Raw genomic sequence first — 12,346 nt, forward strand, 5'->3', positions numbered from 1 at the left:
TCAAAACATGGTGAGGGAGTACCTTGCCGACCGTACCAGCGTCCTCCGTGATTCCTCTGTGCCTTTTAATTATTGGGTATCCAAGCTGGACACTTGGAATGAACTCGCTCTGTACGCCTTGGAGGTCCTGGCCTGCCCTGCCGCTAGCGTGTTATCGGAGCGTATTTTTAGTGCCGCTGGGGGAATTATAACTGATAAGCGCACTCGCCTGTCAACTGACAATGCTGACAAGCTGACCCTTATCAAAATGAACAAGGGCTGGATTGGGCCAGACTTCTCATCACCACCAAATGACAGCAGAGTAACATAAAGTCAAATCCACTGTGTTATTTCGGGAGGCGTATTCCCATGCACCGCTTCACACCCACACATGGGTATACGTTTCCTCAGTTCGGCTGTATTTTCCTCTTCTCCTTATCCTCAGCCTCCACCACCACTATACCACCTGGGTGACCATGGTCCGTGTTGCCAGCATTGCAAGTTCCTCCGTACTGATTTTTGGCAGCTTTTGCTTGGAAGGCATAGGCAAAGACTATAGGAGACCCACTCCCCAATAATGGGAATAATGTTTTTAATATGCTGTACTGCATGGCTCTTGTAAGGGGCATTAAAATCGTCTTCTTAAGCTGCTGGGACCTCCACCACTTTTCCCAGGGGCATTGATATTGTCTTTTTATTCCACTGCGATCTCCACCAGGCATGAAAACCGTCTTGTTAAGCTACTGCGACCTCCACCATTCTTCCAAGGGGCATTAACACCATCTTGTTCAGCTACTGCGACCTCCACCACTTTTCCCAGGGGCATTGATATTGTCTTTTTATTCCACTGCGACCTCCACCACTTCTCCCAGGGGCAATAAAACTGTCTTGTTAAGCTACTGCGACCTCCACCACTTTTACCAGGGGCATTAAAACCGTCTTGTTAAGCTACTGCGACCTCCAAGTCTCTTCCAAGGTGCATTAAAACCGTCTTGTTAAGCTACTGGACCTCCACCACTTTTCCCTGGGGCATTCAAACCATCTTGTTAAGCTACAGCAACCTCCAGCATTCTTCCAAGGGGCATTAAAACCGTCTTGTTAAGCTACTGCGACCTCCACCACTTTTCCCAGGGGCATTGATATTGTCTTTTTATTCCACTGCGTCCTCCACCACTTTTCCCAGGGGCATTAAAACCGTCTTGTTAAGCTACTGCGACCTCCACCATTCTTCCAAGGGCAGTAAAATCATTTTGTTAAGCTACTGCGACCTCCACCACTTTTCCAAGGGGCATTAAAACAGTCTTGTTAAGCTACTGCGACCTCCACCTTTCTTCCAAGGGGCATAAAAACCGTCTTGTAAGCTACTGCGACCTCCACCACTTTTCCCAGGGGCATTAAAACCGTCTTGTTAAGCTACTGTGACCTCCACCATTCTTCCAAAGGGCATTAAAACCATCTTGTTAAGCTACTGCGACCTCCACCATTCTTCCAAGGGGCATTAAAACCGTTTTCTTAAGCTACAGCGTCCTCCACCATTCTCCCTAGGGGTATTAAAACCGTCTTGTTAAGCTACTGCGACCTCCACCATTCTTCCAAGGGGCATTAAAACCGTCTTGTTAAGCTACTGCGAGATTCACGTCTATTCCAAGGGGCATTAAAACCGTCTTATTAAGCTACTGCGACCTCCACCACTTTTCCCAGGGGCATTAAAATCGTCTAGTTAAGCTACTGCGACCTCCACCACTTTTCCCAGGGGCATTAAAACCATCTTGTTAAGCTACTGCGACCTCCACCACTTTTCCCAGGGGCATTAAAACCATCTTGTTAAGCTACTGCGTCCTCCACGATTCTTCGAAGGGGCATTAAAACCATCTTGTTAAGCTACTGCGACCTCCAAGTCTTTTCCAAGGGGCATTAAAACTGTCTTGTTAAGCTACTGCGACCTCCACGTCTCTTCCAAGGGGAATTAAAACCATCTTGTTAAGCTATGCGACCTCCACCACTTTTCCCAGGGGCATTAAAATCGTTTTGTTAAGCTACTGTGACCTCCACCACTTTTCCCAGGGGCATTAAAACCATCTTGTTAAGCTACTGCGACCTCCACGATTCTTCCAACGGGCATTAAAACTGTCTTGTTGAGCTACTGCGACCTCCACCATTCTTCCAAGGGGCATTAAAACCGTCTTGTTAAGCTACTGCGACCTCCACATCTCTTCCAAAGGACATTAAAACCGTCTTGTTAAGCTACTGCGAGCTCCACGTCTCTTCCAAGGGGCATTAAAACTGTCTTGTTAAGCTACTGTGACCTCCACAACTTTTCCCAGGGGCATTAAAACCGTCTTGTTAAGCTACTGTGACCTCTACCACTTTTCCCAGAGGCATTAAAACCATCTTGTTAAGTTACTGCGACCTTCACGTCTCTTCCAAGGGGCATTTAAACTGTCTTGTTAAGCTACTGCGACCTCCTCCACTTTTCCCAGGGGCATTGATATTGTCTTTTTATTCCACTGCAACCTCCACCAATTTTCCCACGGGCATTAAAACCGTCTCGTTAAGCTACTGCGACCTCCACCATTCTTCCAAGGGGCAATAAAACCGTCTTGTTAAGTTACTGCGACCTCCACCATTCTTTCAAGGAGCATTAAAACCGTCTTGATAAGCTACTGCGACCTCCACCACTTTTAACAGGGGCATTGATATTGTCTTTTTATTCCACTGCGACCTCCACCACTTTTCCCAGGGGTATTAAAACCATCTTCTTAAGCTACTGCGACCTCCACCACTTTTCCCAGGGGCATTAAAACCGACTTGTTAAGCTACTGCGACCACCATTCTTCCAAGGGGCATTAAAACCGTCTTGTTAAGCTACTGCGACCTCCACGTCTTTTCCAAGGGGCATTAAAACCGTCTTGTTAAGCTACTGCGACCGCCACCACCTTTCCCAGGGGCATTAAAACCGTCTTGTTAAGCTACTGCGACCTCCACCATTCTTACAAGGGGCATTAAAACCCTCTTGTTAAGCTACTGCGACCTCCACGTCTCTTCCAAGGGGCATTAAAACCGTCTTGTTTAGCTACTGCGACCTCCACGTCTCTTCCAAGGGGCGTTAAAACCATCTTGTTAAGCTACTGCGACCTCCTCCATTCTACCAAGGGGCAATAAAACCGTCTTGTTAAGCTACTGCGACCTCCACCACTTCTCCCAGGGGCATTGATATTGTCTTTTTATTCCACTGCGACCTCAAACACTTCTCCCAGGGGCAATAAAACCGTCTTGTTAAGCTACTGCGACCTCCACCACTTTTTCCAGGGGCATTAAAACCATTTTGTTAAGCTACTGCAACCTCCACCATTCTTCCAAGGGGCATTAAAACCGTCTTGTTAAGCTACTGCGACCTCCAAGTCTCTTCCAAGGTGCATTAAAACCATCTTGTTAAGCTACTGCGACTTCCACTAATTTTCCCAGGGGCATTCAAACCGTCTTGTTAAGCTACAGCAACCTCCACCATTCTTCCAAGGGGCATTAAAACCGTCTTGTTAAGCTACTGCGACCTCCACCACTTTTCCCAGGGGCATTAAAACTGTCTTGTTAAGCTACTGCGACCTCCACCATTCTTCCAAGGGGCATTAAAATCATCTTATTAAGCTACTGCGACCTCCACCACTTTTCCCAGGGGCATTATAACCATCTTGTTAAGCTACTGTGACCTCCACCATTCTTCCAAGGGGCATTAAAACCGTCTTTTTAAGCTACTGCGACCTCCACCATTCTTCCAAGGGGCATTACAACCGTCTTGTTAAGCTACTGCGACCTCCACCACTATTCCCAGGGGCATTAAAACCGTCTTCTTAAGCTACTGCGACCTCCACCATTATTCCTAGGGGCATTAAAACCATCTTGTTAAGCTACTGCGACCTCCACCATTCTTCCAAGGGGCATTAAAACCGTCTTGTTAAGCTACTGCGAGATCCACGTCTATTCCAAGGGGCATTAAAACTGTCTTATTAAGCTACTGAGACCTCCACCACTTCTCCCAGGGGCATTAAAATCGTCTAGTTATGCTACTGTGACCTCCACCACTTTTCCCAGGGGCATTAAAACCTTCCTGTTAAGCTACTGCGACCTCCACCACTTTTCCCAGGGGAATTAAAACCGTCTTGTTAACCTACTGCGTCCTCCACGATTCTTCCAAGGGGCATTAAAACCGTCTTGTTAAGCTACTGCGACCTCCAAGTCTTTTCCAAGGGCCATTAAAACCGTCTTGTTAAGCTACTGCGACATCCACGTCTCTTCCAATGGGAATTAAAACCGTCTTGTTAAGCTATGCGACCTCCACCACTTTTCCCAGGGGCATTAAAACCATCTTGTTAAGTTACTGCGACCTTCACGTCTCTTCCAAGGGGCATTTAAACTGTCTTGTTAAGCTACTGCGACCTCCTCCACTTTTCCCAGGGGCATTGATATTGTCTTTTTATTCCACTGCGACCTCCACCAATTTTCCCACGGGCATTAAAACCGTCTCGTTAAGCTACTGCGACCTCCACCATTCTTCCAAGGGGCAATAAAACCGTCTTGTTAAGTTACTGCGACCTCCACCATTCTTTCAAGGAGCATTAAAACCGTCTTGATAAGCTACTGCGACCTCCACCACTTTTAACAGGGGCATTGATATTGTCTTTTTATTCCACTGCGACCTCCACCACTTTTCCCAGGGGTATTAAAACCATCTTCTTAAGCTACTGCGACCTCCACCACTTTTCCCAGGGGCATTAAAACCGTCTTGTTAAGCTACTGAGACCTCCACCATTCTTCCAAGGGGCATTAAAACCGTCTTGTTAAGCTACTGCGACCTCCACGTGTTTTCCAAGGGGCATTAAAACCGTCTTGCTAAGCTACTGCGACCGCCACCACTTTTCCCAGGGGCATTAAAACCATCTTGTTAAGCTACTGCGACCTCCACCATTCTTACAAGGGGCATTAAAACCCTCTTGTTAAGCTACTGCGACCTCCACGTCTCTTCCAAGGGGCATTAAAACCGTCTTGTTAAGCTACTGCGACCTCCACGTCTCTTCCAAGGGGCGATAAAACCATCTTGTTAAGCTACTGCGACCTCCTCCATTCTTCCAAGGGGCAATAAAACCGTCTTGTTAAGCTACTGCGACCTCCACCACTTCTCCCAGGGGCATTGATATTGTCTTTTTATTCCACTGCGACCTCAACCACTTCTCCCAGGGGCAATAAAACCGTCTTGTTAAGCTACTGTGACCTCCACCACTTTTACCAGGGGCATTAAAACCATTTTGTTAAGCTACTGCAACCTCCACCATTCTTCCAAGGGGCATTAAAACCGTCTTGTTAAGCTACTGCGACCTCCAAGTCTCTTCCAAGGTGCATTAAAACCATCTTGTTAAGCTACTGCGACTTCCACTAATTTTCCCAGGGGCATTCAAACCGTCTTGTTAAGCTACAGCGACCTCCACCATTCTTCCAAGGGGCATTAAAACCGTCTTGTTAAGCTACTGCGACCTCCACCACTTTTCCCAGGGGCATTGATATTGTCTTTTTATTCCACTGCGACCTCCACCACTTTTCCCAGGGGCATTAAAACTGTCTTGTTAAGCTACTGCGACCTCCACCATTCTTCCAATGGGCATTAAAATCATCTTATTAAGCTACTGCGACCTCCACCACTTTTCCCAGGGGCATTATAACCGTCTTGTTAAGCTACTGTGACTTCCACCATTCTTCCAAGGGGCATTAAAACCGTCTTTTTAAGCTACTGCGACCTCCACCATTCTTCCAAGGGGCATTAAAACCGTCTTGTTAAGCTACTGCGACCTCCACCACTATTCCCAGGGGCATTAAAACCGTCTTCTTAAGCTACTGCGACCTCCACTATTCTTCCTAGGGGCATTAAAACCATCTTGTTAAGCTACTGCGACCTCCACCATTCTTCCAAGGGGCATTAAAACCGTCTTGTTAAGCTACTGCGAGATCCACGTCTATTCCAAGGGGCATTAAAACTGTCTTATTAAGCTACTGCGACCTCCACCACTTTTCCCAGGGGCATTAAAATCGTCTAGTTATGCTACTGCGACCTCCACCACTTTTCCCAGGGGCATTAAAACCTTTTTGTTAAGCTACTGCGACCTCCACCACTTTTCCCAGGGGAATTAAAACCGTCTTGTTAACCTACTGCGTCCTCCACGATTCTTCCAAGGGGCATTAAAACCATCTTGTTAAGCTACTGCGACCTCCAAGTCTTTTCCAAGGGCCATTAAAACCGTCTTGTTAAGGTACTGCGACCTCCACGTCTCTTCCAATGGGAATTAAAACCGTCTTGTTAAGCTATGCGACCTCCACCACTTTTCCCAGGGGCATTAAAGTCGTCTTTTTAAGCTACTGCGACCTCCACCACTTTTTCCAGGGGCATTAAAACCGTCTTGTTAAGCTACTGCGAACTCCACCACTTTTCCCAGGGGCATTAAAACTGCCTTGTTAAGCTACTGCATCCTCCACGATTCTTCCAACGGGCATTAAAACCATCTTGTTAAGCTACTGGGACCTCCACCATTCTTCCAAGGGGCATTAAAACCATCTTGTTAAGCTACTGCGACCTCCACGTCTCTTCCAAGGGGCATTAAAACTGTCTTGTTAAGCTACTGTGACCTCCACCACTTTTCCCAGGGGCATTAAAACCATTATGTTAAGCTACTGCAACCTCCACCATTCTTCCATGGGGCATTAAAACCGTCTTCTTAAGCTACTACGACCTCCAAGTCTCTTCCAAGGTGCATTAAAACCGTCTTGTTAAGCTACAGCGACCTCCACCATTCTTCCAAGGTGCATTAAAACCGTTTTGTTAAGCTACTGCGACCTCCACTACTTTTCCCAGGGGCATTGATATTGTCTTTTTATTCCACTGCGACCTCCACCACTTTTTCCAGGGGCATTAAAACTGTCTTGTTAAGCTACTGCGAACTCCACCATTCTTCCAAGGGGCATTAAAATCATCTTGTTAAGCTACTGCGACCTCCACCACTTTTCCCAGGGGCATTAAAACCGTATTGTTAAGCTACTGCGACCTCCACCATTCTTCCAAGGGGCATTAAAAAAGTCTTGTTAAGCTACTGCGACCTCCACCACTATTCCCAGGGGCATTAAAACCGTCTTCTTAAGCTACTGCGACCTCCACCATTGTTCCTAGGGGTATTAAAACCATCTTGTTAAGCTAATGCGACCTCCACCATTCTTCCAAGGGGCATTAAAACCGTCTTGTTAAGGTACTGCGAGATCCACGTCTATTCCAAGTAGCATTAAAACCGTCTTATTAAGCTACTGTGACCTCCACCACTTTTCCCAGGGGCATTAAAATCATCTAGTTAAGCTACTGCGACCTCCACCACTTTTCCCAGGGGAATTAAAACAGTCTTGTTAAGCTACTGCGTCCTCCACGATTCTTCCAAGGGGCATTAAAACCGTTTTGTTAAGCTACTGCGACCTACAAGTCTTTTCCAAGGGGCATTAAAACCGTCTTGTTAAGCTACTGCGAACTCCACGTCTCTTCCAATGGGAATTAAAATCGTCTTGTTAAGCTATGCGACCTCCACCACTTTTCCCAGGGGCATTAAAATCGTCTTTTTAAGCTACTGCAACCTCCACCACTTTTCCCAGGGGCATTAAAACCGTCTTGTTAAGCTACTGCGACCTCCACAACTTTTCCCAGGGGCATTAAAACCGTTTTGTTAAGCTACTGCATCCTCCACGATTCTTCCAATGGGCATTAAAACCGTCTTGTTAAGCTACTGCGACCTCCACCATTCTTCCAAGGGGCATTAAAACCGTCTTGTTAAGCTACTGTGAACTCCACGTCTCTTCCAAGGGGCATTAAATCCGTCTTGTTAAGCTACTGCGACCTCCACGTCTCTTCCAAGGGGCATTAAAACTGTCTTGTTAAGATACTGTGACCTCCACCAATTTTCCCAGTGGCATTAAAACCGTCTTGTTAAGCTACTGCGACCTCCACCACTATTTCCAGGGGCATTAAAACCATCTTGTTAAGCTACTGCGACCTCCACGTCTCTTCCAAGGGGCATTTAAACCGTCTTGTTAAGCTACTGCGACCTCCTCCTCTTTTCCCAGGGGCATTGATATTGTCTTTTTATTCCACTGCGACCTCCACCAATTTTCCCAGGGGTATGAAAAACCGTCTCGTTAAGCTACTGCGACCTCCAACACTTTTCCCAGGGGCATTAGAACCGTCTTGTTAACCTACTGCGACCTCCACCATTCTTCCAAGGGGCATTAAAACTGTCTTGTTAAGCTACTGCGACCTCCAAAGCTTTTCCCAGGGGCATTAAAACAGTCTTGTTAAGTTACTGCGACCTCCACCATTCTTTCAAGGGGCATTAAAACCGTCTTGTTAAGCTACTGCGACCTCCACGTCTTTTCCAAGGGGCATTAAAACCATATTGTTAAGCTACTGCGACCGCCACCACTTTTCCCAGGGGCATTAAAACCGTCTTGTTAAGCTACTGCGACCTCCACCATTCTTACAAGGGGCATTAAAACTGTCTTGTTAACATAGTTTGTATCATAATTTGTAAAGCCGAATAAAGACTTGCGTCCATCAAGTTCGACCTGTTAGTTCTGTAATTGCTAAAGTTGATCCAGAGGAGGGCAAAAACCCCAAATGATTTGGCCAATCTTCACCTGAGGAAAAATTCCCTCCCGACTCTGAAACCAGCAGTCAGAATAAATCCCTGTATCAACCTACTATTTTATTTTATTTTTAAGTATATGCTGAAATCTGCCTGGTATCTAGAAATGCATCCAGTCCCCTCTTGAACTGGTGTAGTGAATCCGACATTACCGTCTCCTCACTCAGTGAATTCCATATTCTCACTGCTCTTACCGTAAAGAACCCCTTCCTATGCTGGTGCTGAAACCTTTTCTCTTCCAGTCTTAGTGAATGCCCTCTTGTTACTGTAATATCCCTCCTTTTGAACAAATCCCGGGCAAGATCTCTATACTGTCCCCTAACATATTTGTACACATTTATTATGTCCCCCCTCAACCTTCTCTTTTCCAGGCTGAATAGTCCTAGTTTTGCCAACCTCTCTGGGTATTGCAGTCCCTCCATTCCCTTTATTAAGTTTGTTGCCCTCCTTTGTACCTTTTCAAGCTCATTTATATCCTTTCTATATATTGGGGCCCATAACTGAGCACAGTATTCCAAGTGTGGTCTGACCAGTGCTTTGTACAGTGGAAGAACAATGTTCTCATCCTTTGCAGCTATACCTCTTCTGATACATCCCATTACCCTGTTTGCCCTTACAGCAGCGGCCTGACTTTGGGCACTCCAATTTAGTTTGCTATCAATCAAGATGCCCAAGTCCTTCTCCATCTCTGAATTCCCCAATGATTTCCCATTCAGTGAGTACTGGTGACTTCCATTTTTCCTTCCCATATGTATGACCTTACATTTCTCCTCGTTAAACCTCATTTGCCATTTAATGCTCCACCTACCCAGCTTATCCAAATCCCTCTGTAGGTCTGCACTGTCCTCTTTTGTATTAATTGTTTTACATAACTTTCTGCAAATCTGCAAATATTGATATTTTACTATTTATCCCATTGACTATGTCGTTAATAAAGATATTAAATGACATTGGGCCTAGTACAGACCCCTGTGGTACCCCACTAGTGACGCTTACCCAATCTGAGTATATTCCATTTATAACCACCCTCTGCCTTCTATCCTTTAGCCAGTTAGCTACCCACTTGCAGACATTTTCCCCCAGCCCCATCATTCTCATTTTGTATACCAACCTATTATGTGGCACGCTATCGAACGCTTTTGAGAAGTCGAGATACACGACATCCACTGGTTCCCCCTGATCTACTCAAGAGCTAACCTCCTCGTAGAAGTCAATCAGGTTTGTTTGGCAGGAGCGATTCCTCATGAATCCATGTTGGTTCGGGATTAAAAGATTATTAGCATCAAGATGCTCCGTAATTGCCTCTTTAATGAAGCTTTCAAAAATTTTGCCCACAACGGACGTCAGACTCACCGGCCGATAGTGTCCGGCGTCACTTTTCGCTACCTTTTTGAATATTGGCACTACATTCGCCTGTCGCCAATCAAGTGGCACAGACCCAGTCTCAAAAGAGTCCTTAAATATAAGATATAACGGTCTGTCTATCACATTACTTCGTTCCCTTAGTACCCGTGGGTGTATGCCATCAGGTCCTGGTGATTTGTTTATTTTAATGTTACTGAGGCGTTTCTGTACCCCAGCTTGGGTTAGATTTGTCATACTTAGTGGAGGATTAAGTTTGTCACTTCTCATTTCTCCTGTTAGTTCGATTTCCTTTGTGAAAGTTGTCGAAAAAAAATTATTTAATAGATTAGCTTTATCCTCATCTTTCTCTATGATTTTGCCTTCCTCACTTTTTATCAGTCCAATATTATCCGATTTAATCCTTTTACTATTTATATACGTAAAGAACAGTTTGGGATTTGATCTACTTTCCCTAGCAATACGTCTCTCTGTTTCCTCCTTCGCTATTTTTATTTGTTTTTTACAGGTTCTCGTTTTTTCCTTGTAACACATTAGTGCCTCCTTACTGTTTTCCTGTTTTAATCTCTTGAATGCCTCTTTTTTGCTATTTAACGCCCCTTTTACGTTCTTGTTCAACCATATTGGTTTCCTCTTATTTCTGGCCCTTTTATTCCCATACGGTATATATCTCTCGCACTGAGTATTCAGAATTCTTTTGAAGGTATCCCATTTACTTTTCGTATTCCTTTGATTAAGAACTTTGTCCCAGTCAATAAGTTCAAGGCTTTCTTTCAGCTGATCAAACTTCACCCTCCTAAAGTTTAATGTTTTTGTTGTTCCCTTATTGATAACCCTACTGAAGGGCATTTTGAAGTCGATAATATTATGGTCGCTATTACCTAGGTGCCCCCCTATCTGTACCTCCGTTATTCTATCAGGCCTATTAGTCAATATTAAGTCCAACAGGGCCTTCCCTCTCGTTGGTTCCTGCACTAGTTGGGAGAGATAATTATCCTTAATATTTGTCAAGAACCTTTTTCCTTTCTGAGATCTACAGGTTTCTGTTTCCCAGTCAATATCCGGGTAGTTGAAATCCCCCATTACAATCACTTCATTATGTTTTGCTACTTTGTCTATTTGTCCTAATAGCAGATTCTCATTCTCCTCTGTTATATTGGGTGGCTTATAGCAGACCCCCAGTAATATTTTATTATTATTTTTAGTTCCCTCTATCTCTACCCACATGGACTCGACCCCCTCTTCTCCCTCTCCTATATCTTCCCTTAGTCTGGGTTTTAGACATGACTTTACATATAAGCAGACTCCTCCGCCTTTCCCCTGTTTCCGGTCCCTTCTAAATAAACTATAATCTAATAAATTTACCGCCCAGTCGTAGCTATCGTCTAGCCAAGTCTCTGTTATACCTACGATGTCATACCTCTCCTCCGATATAAGCGCCTGCAGCTCATCCGCCTTATTGGTCAGGCTTCTTGCGTTGGTCAGCATGCAAGATAAAACTTTGGGGTTATTTAGCATCCTATTCTTCTCTAACGATCTAACTGTACTATCCCCACCCCCCTCTCCACCCTCATTATATTCACTTCTTCCCTTCCCCCTTGCTTGCCTCACACTTGCCACCACTTTTCCCAGGGGCATTAAAACAGTCTTCTTAAGCTACTGCAACCTCCACCATTCTTCCAAGGGTCATTGAAACCATCTTGATAAGCTACTGCCACCTCCACCATTCTTCCAAGGGGCATTAAAACAGTCTTGTTAAGCTACTGCGACCTCCAAGTCTCTTCCAAGGGGCATTAAAACCCTCTTGTTAAGCTACTGCGACCTCCACGTCTCTTCCAAGGGGCATTAAAACAGTCTTGTTAAGCAACTGCGACCTCCACCACTTTTCCTAGGGGCATTGATATTGTCTTTTTATTCCTCTGCGAACTCCACCACTTTTCCCAGGGGCATTAAAACCATCTTTTTCAGCTATTGCGAACTCCACCATTCTTCCAAGGTGCATTATAACCATCTTGTTAAGCTATTGCGACCTCCACTATTCTTACAAGGAGCATTAAAACCGTCTTGTTAAGCTACTGCGACCTCCTCCATTCTTCCAAGGGGCATTAAAACCGTCTTTTTAAGCTACTGCGAACTCCACCACTTTTCCCAGGGGAATTAATATTGTCTTTTTATTCCACTGCGACTTCCACAACTTTTCCCATGGGCATTAAAACAGTCTCGTTAAGCTACTGCGACCTCCACCACTTTTCCCAGGGGCATTAAAACCGTCTTGTTAACCTACT

General features: G+C 45.1%; 1 protein-coding gene across 1 annotated transcript in view; it reads right to left on the minus strand.

Moving 5' to 3' along the window:
- The window catches only part of TLR8 (toll like receptor 8), a 96,305-nt gene that overhangs the window by 33,781 nt on the left and 50,178 nt on the right, over nt 1–12,346 (minus strand). The gene's annotated exons all lie outside the window — the stretch shown is intronic.

Source organism: Phyllobates terribilis, unplaced genomic scaffold (assembly GCF_046119375.1).
Source record: "Phyllobates terribilis strain yellow unplaced genomic scaffold, ASM4611937v1 Scaffold_2__4_contigs__length_985480577, whole genome shotgun sequence".
NCBI classification, from domain to species: domain Eukaryota; kingdom Metazoa; phylum Chordata; class Amphibia; order Anura; family Dendrobatidae; genus Phyllobates; species Phyllobates terribilis.